Source organism: Sminthopsis crassicaudata, chromosome 1, assembly GCF_048593235.1.
Source record: "Sminthopsis crassicaudata isolate SCR6 chromosome 1, ASM4859323v1, whole genome shotgun sequence".
Classification (NCBI taxonomy): domain Eukaryota; kingdom Metazoa; phylum Chordata; class Mammalia; order Dasyuromorphia; family Dasyuridae; genus Sminthopsis; species Sminthopsis crassicaudata.
The window spans coordinates 725,795,966-725,815,657 of NC_133617.1; the positions used below are offsets into that span (position 1 = coordinate 725,795,966).

Consider the following 19,692-nt stretch of genomic DNA (forward strand, 5'->3'; position numbering starts at 1 on the left):
AATCTACATGCTACTGACCTCAAGTTAAGACTCCTTGATCCAGAAAGAGGGCAGGGAAGGTTGGGAGAGGAGGAGAAATTCAGATTAGTTAATCTCAGAGTTTTGGCTCTGAGATCAAAGGCTTGGTGGGAAAGAAGGTCAGCCTTATTGGCTAAATCGAAGCGTTTAAACATTCTGTGGCTTTTATTTGTTTCTGTTACCTCTGTTTCCCAATTACTAAGGCTATTGTTTTAAACTGATGCCTTTTGTTTTTAACAACACATTTAATTTATGGATCTATCACATTTCCCCCTCTTCTATCCAGCGACTCTTCTTTTGTAACAAAGATTAAAAAAGAAAAAAAAAATCAGCAAAGTCAATGACTGCATTGACTCTGTTTCATGGGATATTTAATATTCCAATTATTCCTTCATTTACTTTTTCACCTCTGCATCGAAGGGTTGTTATTCTTTAATCATTTCAGTCATGTCCAACTCTTCATGATCCCATTTAGGGTTTTCTTGGCAAAGATACCGAGCGGTTTGCCATTTCTTTCTCCTTCTCATTTTACAGACTGGGGCAAACAGGATTAAATGACTGGTGCAGGGTCACATTGTTAGTAAGAATTTGAGGTCAGATTCCAAACCCAGTGCCACCTGGATGCCCACATTAAAGAGAGCATAGTACATTTTCTCAGTTCTTCTGTGCCATACTGGGTCATTATAATTAAAAAATGTCCCATGGGTAACAGGTGAAGTATAATTGATAGCATTTTCTTGTGATATAATTAATTTGTAATAATAATATTTGGTATTTACATAGGGTTATAAGCTTTACAAAATGCTTTATATACACTACTTCCTTTGATCCTCCTAAGAATCTCCTTAGATGCCACTTCTTGATTTTACAGATGGGGAAACTGAGGTTCAGAGTGGTTAAATGATATTGCCGTGGTCAGTAGTCTATGATACAGCATTGCTTGTGATATAGCTAACTCGTATCAGAAGTGAGATTTGAACTGAGGTTCAAAATTCTAGGTCCAGTACTCTCTTCAAGGCTCCCAGTAACATTATAATGTCCAGGTCAGGCTATGGTTCCCACAATGCTTTTCAGACTGTCCAGCTTCCAAGCAACTTAGTTTTGTGTAGTTTTCTGCCCAGCCCTTCCTTCTCAGTTGATGACATTGAGGAGAACGTTTTAATAGGACCTGTGAAGACAGCTCCATTCCTCTGGAGAACAGAGGAGGAGAATGATTTCTGAGGCTGTTTTGAAATAGAGGGAGAATTTGTAGTTTTTCCACGCACCCAAACCCCTGTTTCCAAGGTCTCTTGGCTTTCTGCCTACAAATTCTGGCTCCCAGCCGAGTTTTGTTAGGATTAAACATTTGTGGCTGGATAGATCACCTTTTGTTGTCAGAATCTCTTAAATTCTTTCTTTCCTTTCCTTCTTCCTCCTCCAACATCCCTGGTATTTGTAGAGCACTTTAAAGCCAGTGTGCTTATTTATTATCACCAAGTCTAATGGTCTTTCCAAACCTCTCATTTGACCTTCACAACAACCTTTTTAGGGAGCTACTTTGGGTAATGTTGGCTCCATTTTATAGTTGAGGAAAGGGATCTCAGAGATCTTCTAGCCCAACTCTTTCATGTTGCAGATGAGGAAATGGAGCCCCCCCCAAAGTTAAATGATATATTTCAAGGTTGGAATTTGAACTCAGTTTCTTGCTGGGGTACTTCTTACACTATATTATGATAAAACATAGCAGAAAAGTATTGCCTGCCCATTTTTTCCACTCAACACCTTCTGGGACTCCTATAATAGCAATTAACTTAGCCATCAAGTCATGAGTGGCTATCCTTTCCCACCAGCAGCTTGGGTTAATTTTAGGCAATACTAGGAAGGAGGGAAAGTTTGCCTTCAGAAAAGGAATGACTGACTGAATGAAGCATTTATTATATGCTTACTCTGTGTAGGAACTAAGTTGATTTGAGTTGTTTCTGGTTGTGTGGTTTAGTAAGTGACATGCTATCATCTGCATTACAGGATCGTCCATTTTTATTTAAAGGTGGAAGTAATTTCATTTAGAAATAGGAGGATAGTATTTTAAATAGAAAAGTCTAGGAAATGACTTTGATCCTTGGAAAAATTGAATTCCTTAGGAGGAATATCTATTATAGTAAGCACCGGGGTTACACATAGAAAATTGAAACAGTCTCTGCCTTGTAGAAACTTGTATTCTAAGAGGGTATGACAACCTATACAGAAGAGTTTTGGTTTAAAAAGTCACTGGGTATTAAATAGTGCCATAGGAGACTTAACTGACATGCCCTTTTCAGAAGCAATGACAGCATTCACTTAATTATGGTTCTGTAGCTGGATGAGTGTGGAGAGCTTGTGTAAGGTATACATGGTGGGAGAATGGCTTTGGATTGATACGGTGGGCCTTGGAAAGCATTCATTGCTCAGGGCTGAGGGGATCCCAGAAGGAGACAGGACTGAGTCATCCAGGCCATGGTCTCTAGTTGAGTTGAGGATTCAGAAACAGGGCCAAGAAGATGGCCACCTTCTCCTTTTGTTTTGGTCTCCCTCCGTTACATTCATAGTGGTGTCTTCCCCCATCACTGGAACTTTAGAGGCGTATTCTCCTGCACAGTATTCCATGCTTTGCAGCTTGTCTGTATGCTAAATCCCATGTTCCATTCCCTCTGGGCCCAATCTCCTGCTGGAGAACCGGCAAATGGATTCAGGTGTTAAGGGATACTAATATATGTGGCCTCCCAGTTCACATTTAACCGGGTACATCTGGAGACCATTTAGTCCATTCATTCATGCATGCAGACATTCATTCAATACCCGTTCTAGGAATATGTATTAAGTGTCTTCTTATGTATAAAGCAGCGTGCCAGGTGTTGAAGTGGGATGTATAGAAAATTAAGGCTGGGGCTCAGTTCTCCAGGAGATTACAATGGGATGGGAGAGAAAATACATGCATACAAATGAATGCAATACATTGTAGACTGTGCAAAGTGCCTGAGAGCAATAAAGGAGGGCTTACTAGAGGCAAGGAAGGTGGGTGGGGGCGGGGAGACACAGAAGGGTGGATGGGGGTAGGGAGGCTGCTTCTGAGAAGGTGTTTGAGCTGAGTCTCTCTGAGGGCAGATATTTTCAAGGTGACTATGGCAAGGATGATATTTGTATATGAGAAGTTATATGAGCAAAAACAAGGAAATGGAAAAAGTACAAAAATGACAAAGCAACCACTTTGCTGAGAATACAGGTTGTGTGAAAGAGGCAGGATGGTTCAGTGGGAAGAGTGCTGACTGTTACACTAAATTGTACAGTGAGATAAGACTAAAAAAAATAAGCTGGAAACGTCAGGGGTTTCTCCCTCTTTCCAGTAAGCTTCAGAAATTGGGTTGTATTGAAGTTGGTAGAGAAAAAAAAAAGGCTCTCAGTCCTAGAGTAAATATTTGGGCTATAGTATAGTAAACAAGAGATAGGCTTTATTTCACCTGACAAAAAATACAAAGCAGAAAGGACTGATACCTGAGCCTATGAATAGTCAAAGCTACTCAGGAAGATAGTGGGGGCCCCTTCATTTTGTCCTGTCCTTGAGGACCCCTGAAAAAAGGGGAATCATTAGAGTTGACCCCTTTCCTTCTAAAAAATTAAATTTTTCCAAGAATCATTTCTTAGACTTTTCTACTTAAAATAATATCCTCCTATTTCTAAATGAAATTCTTTCCACTTTAAATAAATATGGACGGTCATGTAATTCAGATGATAGCATGTCACTCACTAAACCACACAATCAGGAACAACTCAAATCAAAAGGCCCTTTGGGGAACTTACAGGAAGCACCTGATTATTTAATCCAGACAGAATAGAGCAGGAGGAATAAATACTTGTTTAAACGCAGTTCTCTTTGCTTTGCATGCTTCAGATGTATTCATCTAGTTGCTTTTTGAAGTCCTGCTTTGAAAGAACAGCTATCATCTATTTGAGCATCTGTGGAGCAAGAGACAGATGATAATGTTTGCCCCACAGTAGAAGTTTCAGAAAGCCGTGCTGAATGAGGGATCAGTTGGTGGGCCTGAGGAAGGACCTTTGAGAACCCTCTAGGACAAGGGTGTTCTTAAGGTGGGATCCCTGTATTGGTTTAAAAGATATTTTCATGACTATTTCAATATAATTGACTTTAAAGGTAATTTTTTGTAGTTCATTTTATGCATTTACAAATATTATTTTGAGGGAGGTGGCCCAAGGGAGCCGTGACATCAAAAAAGGTGATGACATGCTGCAGCAATAAAGTGCTGTTGAAGGCACATACATGAATTGCCTGGGGAGCCAGTGGTTAGGGTGCCGGGTTTGGATTCAGGAAGGCCTGAGTTCAACTCCCATTTCAGATGCCTATTGCCAAATGACTTGTAAGTAATTTAAACTCTCAGCTTCAGTTCCTTCATTTGTAAAACGAGGGGGTGTTCTCAATGGTTGCTTCCAGTTCTATATCTACTATTCCATCATAATGCAACTTAAGACCTCCTCTCATGATGGCACAAAAATGTCATTAAAGAGATGTTTAGGGGCAGCTAGATGGCACAGTGGATAGAACAGCAGCTCTGGACTTGGGGGACTTGAGTTCAAATCTGGTCTCAGACACACACACCAACTGTGTGACCCTGAATCCCAATTCCCTTGTCAAAAAAAGTTCAACTGAAAAAAGGTGAGTCAGGTTAGTTGTGTTAAGAGCAAGACAACCTTGATTGTTGTCATGATATCCAAGCATGTGGAAAGTATCAGAAGAGGAAGGCTACTCCATATTAGCTATGTCCCAATGATGGGATGATGAATGGGAGTAAGTGGACATGAATCTCACAGGATGAAAAGAAATGGATAGATTGTTATATGTACAGTGAGGGAGGGAGTGCTTCATGTATGAGATCACCCATCCACTGGAAGGATCTCGATACTGGAGTTTCCTTCACACCTGCCACATTTTTAGCTTCCTATGCAATGAAAAGGTAACCTAATTTGACAAGCCTAGAAGCTTGTGACCTCTTTGAGGAAGCACACGGATGCCCACGGAACACTCAGCAAATGATAGAGTGCTAAATAGGATTGCATAACAAGTTCAGAGAAGGTGGAACATCTTTGAAAGCTGGGTGGAGTAACCTTATGATAGTCATGGATGCTGAGCTAAAAGGGGGTTCTTTCCAATCCTCTCATTTATAGATGAGGAAATGGAGTACTGGAGAGTTGACACGATTTGTCCAGGGTCACAAGGACATTAAACACTGGTAGTGCAATCTGAATTCAGGTCTTCCAACTCTGGATCCACTGGGGTTTCTCACTAGTTGGAGAAAGCTTTTTGGAAGGGATTATACTGGAGTCAGGCCAGCTAGGATAGGGACAACAACAACAATAACAAATAACAATTAGGAGTATTAGCAGTGATGGCAATAGCAGTAGCTGCTCATTTTTATTTCAAGATAAATGACTGCTATTTTACAGATGAGTGAATTGAGGCTTGAAAAGGATAAAGTTATTGTCAGTTAATGTCAAAGGTAAGATTTCAACTCTAAATTCTAATGCTAAAGCCTGTGTTATTTTATTAGGGCAGAGAAAGGGGTGACAGGAAGAACAAAGAAAAAAAAGTTGGAAATTAGTATAGAGCAGGCATTCTTAACCCTGTGTAGTGGATAGAAAGCTGGACCTGGTGCCAGGAACACCTGAGTTTGAATCCTGACACTTAATAGTTATGTGATCCTAAGCAAATCATTAACTTCTATCTGCTTCAATTTTATCATCTATAAAATGAGGATCATAACAGCACCTTCTTCCCAGAGGATAAAAAGGGTCATGTTTGTAAAGTATTTTGCAAACTTTAAAGAATTATATAATTGCTTCTTCTTCCTCTTCATCCATCATCATCATCATCATCATCATCATCATCATCATCATCGACCACTTTGGCAATTTGATAAAGTCTACAATCTCTTTTTTGAAAATTGAAAAAAAATCATTATGGAAAGAAATGTTAAATTTCAATGAGAGGTTAGTGGAAATTAAAAATGTTATTTTTTTCTCATCCAAATTCATGGAACTCTACTTCCTCCTTAAGTACTTTTGGTATAGACAGAGGGCTTCAGAGAGCCTGGTCCAAGGTTAATTCCTTGGTCAGGAAATCATTTTTTAATCAGGTTCCTTCTGGACACACTCTCTAAAGCAGTAATCAAGGGCATAAAATGGTTGATATTGCCATATGTGGTAAGTGTTATTTCACTTAAATACACACATACACACAAACATATATATATATATATTCTGTTTATCTGTCTTCTATCCATCTATCTTCTATCTCTATCTATCCATCTATCATTTATCTATATCTATCTCTTGCTCTCATCTATCCATCTAATTATCTATCTATCTATCTATCTATCTATCTATCTATCTATCTATCTATATCTCTCTCATCTATCTATCTCTCATCCATCTATCCATCTACCATCTATCTACCTCACCTATCTATCTCTCATCCATCTACCATCCATCCATCCATCTATCTATCTATCTATCTATCTATCTATCTATCTATCTATCTATCTATCTATCTATCTATCCTGTTTATCTGTCTGTCTATCTATCTATCTATCTATCTATCTATCTATCTATCTATCTATCTATCTATCTACCTGTTTGTCTATCTATCCATCCATCTATCTGCTTGTCTGCCTTTCTCTGTGCCTCTGTGTATGTATGTGTGTCTTTCTCTTTCTGTCTGTCTATCTGTCTATCTATCTATCTATCTATCTATCTATCTATCTATCTATCTATCCATCCATCTATCTGCTTGTCTGCCTTTCTCTGTGTCTCTGTGTATGTATGTGTGTCTTTCTCTTTCTTTCTGTCTGTCTGTCTATCTGTCTGTCTATCTATCTGTCTATCTATCTATCTATCTATCTATCTATCTATCTATCTATCCATCCATCCATCCATCTATCTGCTTGTCTGCCTTTCTCTGTGTCTCTGTGTATGTATGTGTGTCTTTCTCTTTCTTTCTGTCTGTCTGTCTAATTGTCTATCTATCTATCTATCTATCTATCTATCTATCCATCCATCTATCTGCTTGTCTGCCTTTCTCTGTGTCTCTGTGTATGTATGTGTGTCTTTCTCTTTCTTTCTGTCTGTCTGTCTATCTGTCTATCTATCTATCTATCTATCTATCTATCTATCTATCTATCTATCTATCCATCCATCTATCTGCTTGTCTGCCTTTCTCTGTGTCTCTGTTTCTCTTTCTTTCTGTCTGTCTGTCTATCTATCTATCTATCTATCTATCTATCTATCTATCTATCTATCTATCCATCCATCTATCTGCTTGTCTGCCTTTCTCTGTGTCTCTGTGTATGTATGTGTGTCTTTCTCTTTCTGTCTGTCTCTCTGTCTCTGTCTTTTATTGAGGCTTTCGATAAGGTTCAGAGTCGTCAGTTTTGGAGTCATAGGACCTGGGTTTGAATGTTGTCTCAGGCACCTACTTCCTGTGGGATTTGCCCTTGTGGTCCTGGGCAAGGCCCTTCACATTTTCGAGCCTCAGTATAAAATGAGGAGACTAATTCTCCTCCACCCTTCCCTTCTAAGCCTATTTGTATCATTTGTATTCCCTTCTAAGTCCTATTTGTATCATATGCAATAGCAGCTCCCTTAAAAGAGGCCATGCTTGCTTAGGCCACAGGAGGGCACTGTTGCCACAAGAATGCTTACATCTCCCCTGCTGAAATTTAAGGACAGCGGCTTAAAGCAGGGATACACAGTAGCACAGAAGATTGTTCAAGAGAAGAATGGGATTTTCCCCTAACACTAAATAAGCTCCAGTTATGGGGTTTTGAGTGTGTGTGGATGTGTGGGCGTGTGTTCGCATGCTGTGTTGTACATGCTAATCTAATATTTCTTCTGTTTCCTGCTTGAAAATATTATATGACATGAGACACAGAGCAGGGCTGAAAGCTGCCCTGGGATCTATAGAATTGTTATTTTCACAAATGTTTTATGATTTCCTGTAGTTGATATTTAGAACAGGAATGAAATTATTGTCCTTCTCTTTTCCTCTCCCCATAAAGACCCTTTAAGGAAAGTCCAGTTGTTTGGAGCCAGCCAAAGGTCTCTCCCACCCCAAATGTCCACTGAGTAATTTTCAGTAAAACACTTGTGACACTCTGTTTTGATTACATGAAAAATTAGAAATGAGAGGAAAATTCCAATTAAAAACTGGTCTAATTAAAAAAAACCTCACAGTCAGGATAATTGGGCCTTCAGAGATTTATGGCTAAATAGCCATTACAGTTCCCATTTGTTAAGCCCAACAACTGGGCACTTGCATTTGGATAACAAGCTGTGGGGCCACAGTTAGTGTTTCTGAATTCGGTAAGTATACTTTTATTTTATGGGAACTCCTTTGTTTTTCTCAAAATTTTAAGTCGAGTCCTTTTCTGAAAACCATGATTTTGTAATGATGATAGCTTTGCACTCTCTTCAGTTACTCAAAGACTGGAGTTGGTCTTTGTTATGAAAATGTTGATGAGTTCAGGAACAGCCTTTGCTCCTCTTCCCATACATTTGTTTAAAAAAGTAATGTTTCACTCCATTTAAATAAAGATGCTCTCTCATTTTCTGTAATCTAGTTCTGAAGATGAGAAATTAAAAACCTTATCAGCAAAATGGCACGGCTATTTTATGTATTTCGGAGATCTGAAACTAGAACAGTCTTTTAAGAGATCCACCATCTCATAGAAATGAGACTGGATTGGTTAACACTCGAAATTAAAATGCCACTTATAAAATTCTTTAATATTTAATAGATGCAGTTGTATTCTTTAATAGCTTATTATAAAGCACGTTGTAAAATGCACCAATAGTAAAGTCTTTATAGATGTTTTTAGGCAAGCTGTAAAAATGCATTTTATAATGTGTATATAGTTTATATTGGCAGAAAAATGGGGCTTTCTTTAACATAGGAACATAAGCATGCTGTAAATTACTAAGTAATTGCATACATTATAAAATACTTGTAAATGATATAAACGTTGACTACATATCAATGCTGAAAATATAGTCAAGCAAGGCACGCTAACCTACTTAATGGTATTTTCCTTGCATCAGCGTTGCCCTTAAGAATAAAAAGCTCACTAAACAACCTGTCTTGTTGCAGGATTGTCATTTGTGAATAGGTTATCTCTGGCTCTGTTATCCTCGGTGGGGAAAGCATTTAAAATGCCAGAAAAGATTTGGGAGTGATTCTATTATTTAGGCCAACTGAAAAAGCCCGCATCTCTCCTCATTCCAGGTTAGAGAAATATTGGGTTCTTTTTATATAGACAAATCTTGGTTGCTTAATATAGCCACCACTTATGAGAAAAGATGTCCCTTAGATCACCTGATGGGCACTCGGTGAGGAAATTATTCTGGAAAATAAAAACAACAAAAACCAAAACCATTGTCCCAGACAACCATATATCTCCCTCCACCAAAACCTCATAAATCCCCCTTTTCCTGAATATTAAGAATGATGTTGATGAGGCAATGTGGGATCTGTACTCAGGTATTTCTCCTGTTACTTCTAGTATGACCACAGCCAAGTTGTTGTACCAAATTGTTGTTTCCTCATCTGTAAAATGAGAGGTTTGAAGTAGATGGCTTCTGAGATCTCTTTGAGCTCCAATGCTAAAAGGTTTTTTTTTTTTTTTGCCATTTTCTGTTATTTTTGTTTTTTAGATAAATTAATTGGTGGATTTATGCAGAAGTAAAAGGAATGGTTGGTCATGGCTTTTGACTCTTCAGGGTTTGCTACTTTTCTCCACTAGGAGCAAATGGTATTATTTACCTGGACTTCCCAGTAGGCTTCAATAGTTTCCCACCTGGGAAGGTCAAATGTGAGTTGAATGTTCGTTAAAACTCTAAATAGCTCATTATCCTGCCATCTCCATTCTAGGAGTGATGCAAGTGAGAGTATGGAAATCGCCAAGGTAAATGGCCATCCGGGAAAAGAAAGAGCTATGTCTTGGACTGTGAAAATCTTTTCTTTTGAAATAAATTCTTGCTTTCTCTTGTATTTTGTTAAAATACTTTTGAATTATGTTTTTGCAATAAATGTGCTAGTGAAATAGACTCATAGAAGAGAACATTTTCTGTCCAAAGGAAATAAAGTGATTTGCCCAAATCACACAGGTAGTAAATGTGAGGGTTGGATCTAAATCCAAGATCTATACTCCAGATTTAGTGTTCTTTTTTGTTTTCTTCACTATACCATATGGGTTTGAATAAAAAACTTATTCTAGTAAAGTAGAATAGTTCATTTTAGAATTTTTTCTTTTCCTTTTCTTGAAAATTTATTATTTATTGTTTGGAAATTTTGGTTTTTAAAATCTCTACCTGTCTCTTTTCCTCTTCTCTTTTCTTTGTTACCTCCCCTTCCACCTTGAGAAAGCAAGCAGTTTGTTATAGATTATAGGTTGTGCAAAATATTTCTATATTAGCCAGCTTGTGAAAGATAAAAAAACAAAAAAATTAACCAAACCAAACCTAGAACAATAAAAACAACTAACAAAAAAGTATACATTAATCTCAATCCAGACTTCATCAAATCTTTCTTTGGAGGTGGATAACATTTTTCATCCTAATTCTTGTATAAGCTTGATATGTACAATGTTCTTTTGCTTCTGCTTACTTCACTCATAATCAGTCCATGTAAGTCTTCCCACATTTTTCTGAAAGTATCCTGCTCATCATTTCTTATAGCACAATAATATTCCATTACATTCATATACCATAACTTATTCAGCCATTCCTCAATTGATGGGCATCTCCTTACTTTTCAATTCCTTGGCACTACAAAAAGAGGTACTATGAATGTTTTTGCACATATGGATCCTTTCCCCTTTTTTAATGATCTCTTTGGGATACGGATCTAATGGTGGCATTTTTGGGTCTCAAAGAATATGCACAGTTTTATATAGCCTTTTGGACATAGTTCCAAATTGCTCTCCAGAGTGGTTGGATCAGTTCACATAGCAAGCTTATATGAGAATCAACTCAGCAATACAATGATCTAAGACAATTCCAAAGGACTTAGGATGAAAAATGTTATCCACTTCCAAAGCAAGTTGTGCTGGTGCTAGGCTTTTGGGAAGACACAGATTAAAATTGTCTAGGATAGTTTTATTATAGATCCTTACTAGGGTTGCAGATTTAGATGGAGTTCGATACTTCAAAGGACGCCTGGTTTTAAGGTCTCTGATTCTAAGGCCAACTTTCTCAGTTTTATGCTCTGCTTTCTTGTCTTAGAGTATGGTTTCTTCACTGTTGTGAATCATGGATCTCTTTGGCAGTCAGTTGAAGCCCGTAGGCTTTTTTTTTTTTTTTCTTTTCAGAATCATGTTTTTAAATCGTACAACGAAATGCCCAAGATTATAAAGGAAATCAAAGAATAGTGAAAATAAAGACGTAACTTTTTTTCTCATCCAAGTTCTCAGACTCCATGAATACTTGTTCATACTTTAAATCACCTTCCCTCTGGAGCCTTCACTTCTAAAAACAGCAGTCTTTCCCCTGTTTCATGATACCTCCCATGAATAGGGTGAATATATGAAGTTGTTTCTATATTGCTGGAGGGAATACCAAAATTGATGAAATCACAAATCTACATAATAATAAATACTGGAACATGTTATACTCCCATGTCAACTCCAATGGGCCAGAGATAGAAAGGAAATTGTCATAATCCCTCTTGCTATCCCCTGTCTTAACTCATCTTTCAAATAAATTTATTTCAAATATTTTGGACTCAACATTTCTGAAAAACCTTTTGTCATGTCTTAGATTTTTAAAGTTTACAGACCCAGGAAGAAACAGTCCAATGTTTTCTAATGAAAATGACCTGTATCTGCACAAAAAAATCCATCATCCAGATGTTTGATCTCTATGGCACCAAATATCTGGATGTTTGGAAATGTGCAGTTTTTCCACACTTGATGTGGTTCGACGAAGGTAATATTTTGCAACACTGAGAATCTCAGAGTTCTATTAGAAAGTGGTAATTTTCTGAAATCAACCTATGGAAACTACTATTCTGAACACTTTATATTGGGAGAAATCCAGAGGTGGAAACAATGAAAAGGCTTTGAGACATCACATGTTATTTAATGATAAGTTTATTAATCATCCATGATGTATCAGACACATATGATTTCTCAATGAAAAATTGGGGAGTAAGGAGCACATTTTATTTCTTCCTGGCTATTTATATATTGTAAACTGATATAGAAAGCTAACTATTAAACATATCTGGGATGATAATATTTTTGTAATCTACAGAGGCTTCACTTAAGCTAATCATTATCATCATTATTGTGCTTTAAAACTTGCAAAGTGTTTTATGAATATTATCTCATTCAATCTTTACAACAACCTGGATGAAAAAACTGAGGAAGGCAGAAGATAAGTGACCTGCCCAGTGCCACACTGTAATGTTCTGGTTAGCTTTCTGGAGATCTTGGGACCAGCCTTCATTTCAGCAGAGTAATCACCACGAGAATAGCCAGGGATAAAGTCCAAATTCTTTATTATCTCCTTCACAGTCTGTCTCATTCACTTGGGGCTCGGCTAACTTTCTGGAGGTCCTCCGGAATGTGTCTTGGTTTCTATGAAGGAAGCAGGAGAGCCACCATGACTGTCTCTGTCTTGAAGTCTGTCTCAGTCCAAGAGCTTGAGCTCCAGCCTCCAGTCCTCTGTCTTCTCCAAGTCTCCTCTGGCTGTGTTTGTCCCAGTTTATCTGCTCTATTACAATTACATCATCATTGTATCACTAAGGAACCATTAATTGTTGTAAAATTAAATCAATCATACTGAAGTAGAGAGCTCACATGATAAACTAGATAACCATTGTCTTATCAATTCCACTGAGTTAACACCTTGTTGTAAGAATCCTTGTTTCAAGTACATTTCTGCAGCATTCTGGCCCATTATACCACACAACTAGTAAGGCTCTGAGTCTGGAGGGTTAGGTTTTTCTGTTTAGTCCAATTCTCTAACCTGCACCACTTAACTGCCTAGAAAAGGTCACAGGCTCCTCAAGGCAGAACATACGTTAATTAGAAGATTCAAGTTCTAATTTCATACACTCCTACACTACAGACATGAAACAAAAGAGATTTTTTTTGGTAATTTTATTGTTTCAGTTCATAGGATATTTGGCTTGAATCTCAGTTACAACATTTACTATTTTATTTTGCCAACTCACTTCAATTTTCTGTGCCCCAGTTTCCCCATCTGTCAAATGAAAGGATTGGACCAAATGCTCTCTAAGTTCCATTTAGCTCCAAGTTTCTCATCCCTGATTGTGGTCATTTGGAATAGTACCCTTAATTATATTCTCTTCCACCTTTTTTCACATATCGCCCCACAATCATCCCCTTCCCTTAATCTTCAGTCTCATCTTTTCCTTTCTACCGACTTGTCCCCTGTTGTTCACAAACATGCTTGTGTACCTCATCTTTCAAAAATACCCAAAACATTCACAAAACCCAGGCTATTGTCCTACTTCTTTTCCTGTTCATAGTCAAATTTTTGGAAAAAGCTACCTACACTCATCGACTTTATTTCCTTTCCCCTCATTCATATCATCAACAAACGTTAATTAAGTGCTTACTTCGGCCAAGCACAGTGCTAAGTAATACATAGGTATCAATTAATTAATTAACTAAATAATGAGGATCACAAAGAAAGTTAAAAAGCAAAAAATTTCCCCCCAAAACCAAAAACCAATCTCTTCCCTCAAGAGGTTTACATTCTAATGAGGGAGAAAACATACAAAGGACAAGACATACATCCATAAATGAGAGACCATCTTAAAAGGAAGGTGCCAATAGTGGGGAGTGGAGGACTAAGGAAGGCCTCCTGTAGAAAGTGGGCATCCCTTTGATTTTCATTCCTTAGCCACCACAAAAAGATCTGTTATAAATGTTTGTACAAATACAAATATCCTTTTCCTAATTTTTTTGGTGTCTTTGAGATATAAACCTGGCACTGATATTGCTGGATCAAAGGGTATGCACAGTTGGTTGTCCTTTGGGCATAGTTCCAAATTGCTCTCCAAAATGGTTGGATCAACCAACTCCACCAACAGTGCATTAGTATCCCAGTTTTCCTACATCCCCTCCAAAATCCAACATTTCCCCCTTTTATTTGTCATATAGGCCAATCTGATACGTATGAGGTGGTACCTCAGAGTTGTTTTAGTTTCTTTTCTCTGATTTAAAGCATTTTTTCCTATGGCTATAGATTGTTTTGATTTCTTTGTTGAAAACTGCTTCTTCAGGAAAAGGACTCACATGTGCAAAAATGTTTGTGGCAGGCCTTTTTGTAGTGGCAAGAAACTGGAAACTGGAAATCCACTTGAGTGGATGTCCATCAAATGGAGAATGGCTGAATAAATTATGGTATATAAATGTTATGGAATATTATTGTTTTGTAAGAAATGACCAGCAGGATGAATACAGAGAGGCTTGGAGAGACTTACATGAACTAATGCTGAGTGAAATGAGCAGAACATGGAGATCATTGTACATGGCAACAAGACTATACAACGATCAACTCTGATGGACATGGCTCTCTTCAGCAATGAGATGATTCAAATCAGTTCCAAATGTTTAGTGATGAAGAGAACCAGCTACACCCAGAGAGAGGACCATGGGAACTGAGTGTGGACCACAACATAGAATTCTCCCTCTCTCTGTTGTTGTTTGCTTGCATTTTGTTTTCTTTCTCAGTTTGTTTCTTCCTTTTTGATCTGATTTTTCTTGTGTAGCAAGATAATTGCATCTAATGTATACATATATCAGATTTAACATATAGTTTAACATATTTAATATGTATTGGACTACCTGCCAGCTAGGGGAGGGGGTAGGGGGAAGTAGGAGAAAATTTGGAGCAAAAGGTTTAGCAAGGTTTTCAATGTTGAAAAATTACCTCATGAATATGTTTTGTAAATAAAAAAAGAAACTGCCTCTTCTATCCTTTGACAGTTTATCAATTGGAGAATGATTTGTATTTGTATTTTTAAAATTTGACTCAGCTCCCTATATATTTGAGAAATCAGGCCTTTAATCAGTGATACCTGTTGCAAAAATCCCTCCTCCTTCCAGTTTTCTGTTTTTCTTATACCTTATCTATTTTATATTTTGGACTGCTGTCTTTGTCTTTTGTGGCCTAAATTCTTTCTTTGTCTATAGATCTGAAAAACAAAATATTCCATGCTCTGTGTATCGTCCTTTATATGTAAATCATGTACCAATTTTGACCTTATCTTGGCATAGGGAATAGAATGGTAGTCTATACCCAGTTTCCACCCTATTGTTTTCCAGTGTTCCCAACAGTTTTTGTCAAATAATGAGTTTTTGTTCCAAAACCTTGGATCTTTGGCTTTATTGTATACTACATTACTGTGGTCATTAACTATAATGTAATTTGTACCTAATCAATTCCACTGATTTCTTAGCCAGTACTAGATTGTTTTGACTGGAGAATATTCTTGCTGATCACAGAGGTTTTATTTCTAATTAGATGATTTAATAGCCTGACATAAATAACAACAACACAAATATCACTTGGTGACCAAGCCTCTGATGATGAGGGTCTGGGAACTGCCATGGTCCTTAGAAGACATATAAGGAGCTAATGAGTGCTTTTTGAAATCTTTTAAGCTTGATAGGACTTGCTGAAGCTCTGCAGTATTGTTAGAGCCTTCAAGGACCCAGAGTCACCTCCTTGCCACAACGAGACATTGAAACTGGGCTCGGGGGAGGCATCAGTTACTAAATGTTTAAAAGTGATGTGAAAGAATGAACCTTTCAAAGAAATTGCCTAATAGGCAGACTGGGACAATTTGATTGAATGAGGGTTGGCGAGGGCTGAAATTAAACTGCTGGCACCCCCTAGTCCGAGGTTCAATCCATTTGACCACATTACTTTTCACTGATGGATCCACTCCCACCCATCCCTACAAATTAAAAAAGGAATTCCTAGCGGTTTCCTTAGTTTGATGAAAACAAGACAAATATTAGCCAGAAAAGGTCACTTTAGTCTCTGAGAAGTGAGGAGTTCATTATGGCTGCATCTGATGAATTGTCTTGTGCATTTCATTTTGGGTAGTAGAAGGTCAAATTGTGCTCTTGGGCAGAGAAAGAGACAAACATTGAGAATAAAGGAGGAAGGCCAGGGGACACAAGTTTCTAGGATGGTGTTATCAAAGCCCATGCGACTCTTTTTTTATTCGTTTTTAATTTTTTAAGTTGTTTTCAGTTCTGAATCCTCTCTTTCCTATGGCTTTTAAAGGACATTTTTCTTTTGTTATTTCCAAGCTAATCACTCAAGCTCTTTGAAAGGGGCAGGTTAAGCCTTAATGCTCAGTGGGTTGGTTCTTCTGCAGAAAGTGTTCTGTGGGCAAACTTCTTAAATCATCTTCAGGTGTTCTGAAAGAAGAGAAAATCCTAGTTGTTCTTGGGAGTGGATTTGGAATGTGTTCAGTGGGATTCAGAAGTAATTAAAATATGTTTCAAAGGCTAATTCTTGATCACATTTGGAACTTTAATATGCATGGCTGCAAATCATTTTTTTCTTTCAAATCTCCACCACTAAAGAGATGTATATAAATTAGTAACAGGAAAAATGAGATGCTTTCATTTTTTATTTTCTGAGGAGTTTACAACAGATGCTATTTGCGTGCTGCTTTTTAAAAATGTGTTTTATAAATTAGAAAGTTGTTTGAAGCACCATGTATGGATATTTTGTGACTTGATAGTATCCATTGGGAAGTGATGTGGTAAGGGGCATGAATACTGACTCTGGAAGCCAGATCTAAGTTCAAATCCAATATCAGATATTTATCTGTGGATCCTTAAGGAAATCAATTAAATTCCCCAGATCCTGATTTCTTCATCTAAAGTGATGGGTTTGGATGAGTTCTAAGACCTCTGCTGCTATGGCTCTGTGAGACAATAGCACCTTTTAAATGTCAGATGGTTATCAAAGTAAGGCTATTTTCCCTCTTTCTTTTCTTTTAAAATATTTGTAAGAGAATAATAGATCACTGGAAATCTTGCTTATTTCATATCTGCTGGACTACGAGTCAGGAGATTTAATTTCTGAATCACTGGACAAAGACTCAGGAAGACAATTTATTTTACTCAGTAATACAATTTGTTTTATTTAGGAATACTGGGCAAGTTATTTCTTCAAACCTCAATTTTTTCTTCCACAAAAGAGGGGTAATAATAATATCTACCCTGTAGGGCTGTTGTGAGAATCAAATAAGATGATGTATCAAGCATTTTGTAAACTAAAACATGCTTTATAGGAGTAGACTATTATATCTTGTTTGTAAAATTAAGAAGATTAAACTAGATAGCTACAAGGTCATACGAACATTGATTTAGAAGGAACCTTAGAAATTATCTAGGCCAACTCTTATTTCATAGATGAAGAAAACAAAGACAAACAGGAATTAAAAGATTTGCTTAAACTCACACGGATAGTAAGTATTGGACCTATGTCCTCGGCATCTGAGAAATATACACTTTCTACTGTATCATACTACTTCCCTTTAACATTATTTGATTCTATGATGGATTATTGTTGTGCTTTGTCCTTCACTCTTGAAGAAGACCATGCCATGCAAGTGATTTGGATGTGACTGAGGGATGGCTATGCTGCCTTACTTTTCCTTCCAGAACCATCTGGGTCCAGTGGCAAGTTATATATATATATTCCTTCCTTCCTTCCTTCCTTCCTCCCTCCTTTCTTTCCTTCCTCCCTCCCTCCCTTCCTTCCTTCCTCCCTCCCTCCCTCCCTTCCTCTCTTCCTCCCTTCCTTCTTCTTTCCTTCCTTCCTTCCTTCCTCCCTTACTTCCTTCCTTCTTTCCTTCCTTCCTTCCTTCTTTCCTTCCTTCCTTCCTTCTTCCTCCTTCCTTCCTTCCTCCTCCTTCCTTCCTCCCTTCCTTCCTCTTCCTTCCTTCCTTCCTTCCTTCCTTCCTTCCTTCTCCTTCCTTCCTTCCTTCCTTCCTCCCTTCCTTCCTCCTTCCTTCCTTCTTCTTCCTTCCTTCTTTCCTTCCTTCCTTCCTTCCTTCCTTCCTTCCTTCCTTCCTTCCTTCCTTCCTTCCTTCCTTCCTTCCTTCCTTCCTTCCTTCCTTCCTTCCTTCCTTCCTTCCTTCCTTCTTCCTTCCTTCCTTCCTTCCTTCCTTCCTTCCTTCCTTCCTTCCTTCCTTCCTTCCTTCCTTCCTTCCTTCCTTCCTTCCTTCCTTCCTTCTTTCCTTCCTTCCTTCTTTCCTTCCTTCCTTCCTTCCTTCTTCCTTCCTTCCTTCCTTCCTTCCTTCCTTCCTTCCTTCCTTCCTTCCTTCCTTCCTTCCTTTTTTCCTTCCTTCCTTCCTTCCTTCCTTCCTTCCTTCCTTCCTTCCTTCCTTCCTTCCTTCCTTCCTTCCTTCCTTCCTTCCTTCCTTCCTTCCTTCCTTCCTTCCTTCTTTCCTTCCTTCCTTCCTTCCTTCTTTCCTTCCTTCCTTCCTTCCTTCCTTCCTTCTTTCCTTCCTTCCTTCCTTCCTTCTTTCCTTCCTTCCTTCTTTCCTTCCTTCCTTCCTTCCTTCCTTCCTTCCTTCCTTCCTTCCTTCCTTCCTTCCTTCCTTCCTTCCTTCCTTCTTTCCTTTCTTCCTTCCTTCCTTCCTTCCTTCCTTCCTTCCTTCCTTCCTTCCTTCCTTCCTTCCTTCCTTCCTTCCTTCCTTCCTTCTTTCCTTTCTTCCTTCCTTCCTTTCTTCCTTCCTTCCTTCCTTCCTTCCTTCCTTCCTTCCTTCCTTCCTTCCTTCCTTCCTTCCTTCCTTCCTTCCTTCCTTCTTTCCTTCCTTCCTTCCTTCCTTCCTCCCTCCCTCCCTCCCTCCCTTCCTCCCTCCCTTCCTTCCTTCCTCCTTCCCTTCCTTCCTTTTTTCCTTCCTACCTAAAGTGACAGGATTAGATGAGATCCATTTTTCCTTTTTTCCCTCTTTCCCTCCTTCCTTCCCTCCTTTCCTCTCTCTGTCTATATAGAATATCATAGATCCTCTTTACCTATAGATCCTCTTAAAAGCATTTCCCCCTTCTTTTGCACCTCTGAACTCTGCCATGATATCTTGGAGTTTACTGGCTGAATTTCTTTATTAAGGATCTTGCCTTAAACCAAAACCAATCTGATTCTCATTGACTACTAGTAGATCCTAGGCCAAGACCCATTGTTTGGGTCCTGATTGACGCATATGGAGTATAAATCTCAATCATTCTGCTTTAAGGGTCTTTCCCTCAGATTCATTCATTCATTCATTCATTCATTCATTCATTCATTCATTCTTATGATGGATTGAATAAAAATATGGCATAGTATTCATTTTGTTTTGCAAATCCTACAGTGTTACTTATCACTTGTGTTGCCACAATGTTGATATTGTAGGATTCTTTTTCTTTGGTTGGGAGGAATTCAGCTTATTTCATATCATACAATTCTCAAGTAATATTTAGCTAACATAATGTGTTTTTAAAATGCAATTTTACTTCCCTCCCTCTGTTAGAACAGCTTAGATGCCAAGGAGAACCTTGTTGTCCACAGACTAACCTGCTTAGAACAGGAGGTGGCAGCATAAAACAATTA

The 19,692-nt window shown here is 38.1% G+C and overlaps 1 protein-coding gene across 1 annotated transcript in view; it reads left to right on the forward strand.

Annotated features, from left to right (window-relative positions):
- TAFA4 (TAFA chemokine like family member 4) overlaps positions 1 to 19,692 on the forward strand; it is a 188,531-nt gene that overhangs the window by 34,351 nt on the left and 134,488 nt on the right. The gene's annotated exons all lie outside the window — the stretch shown is intronic.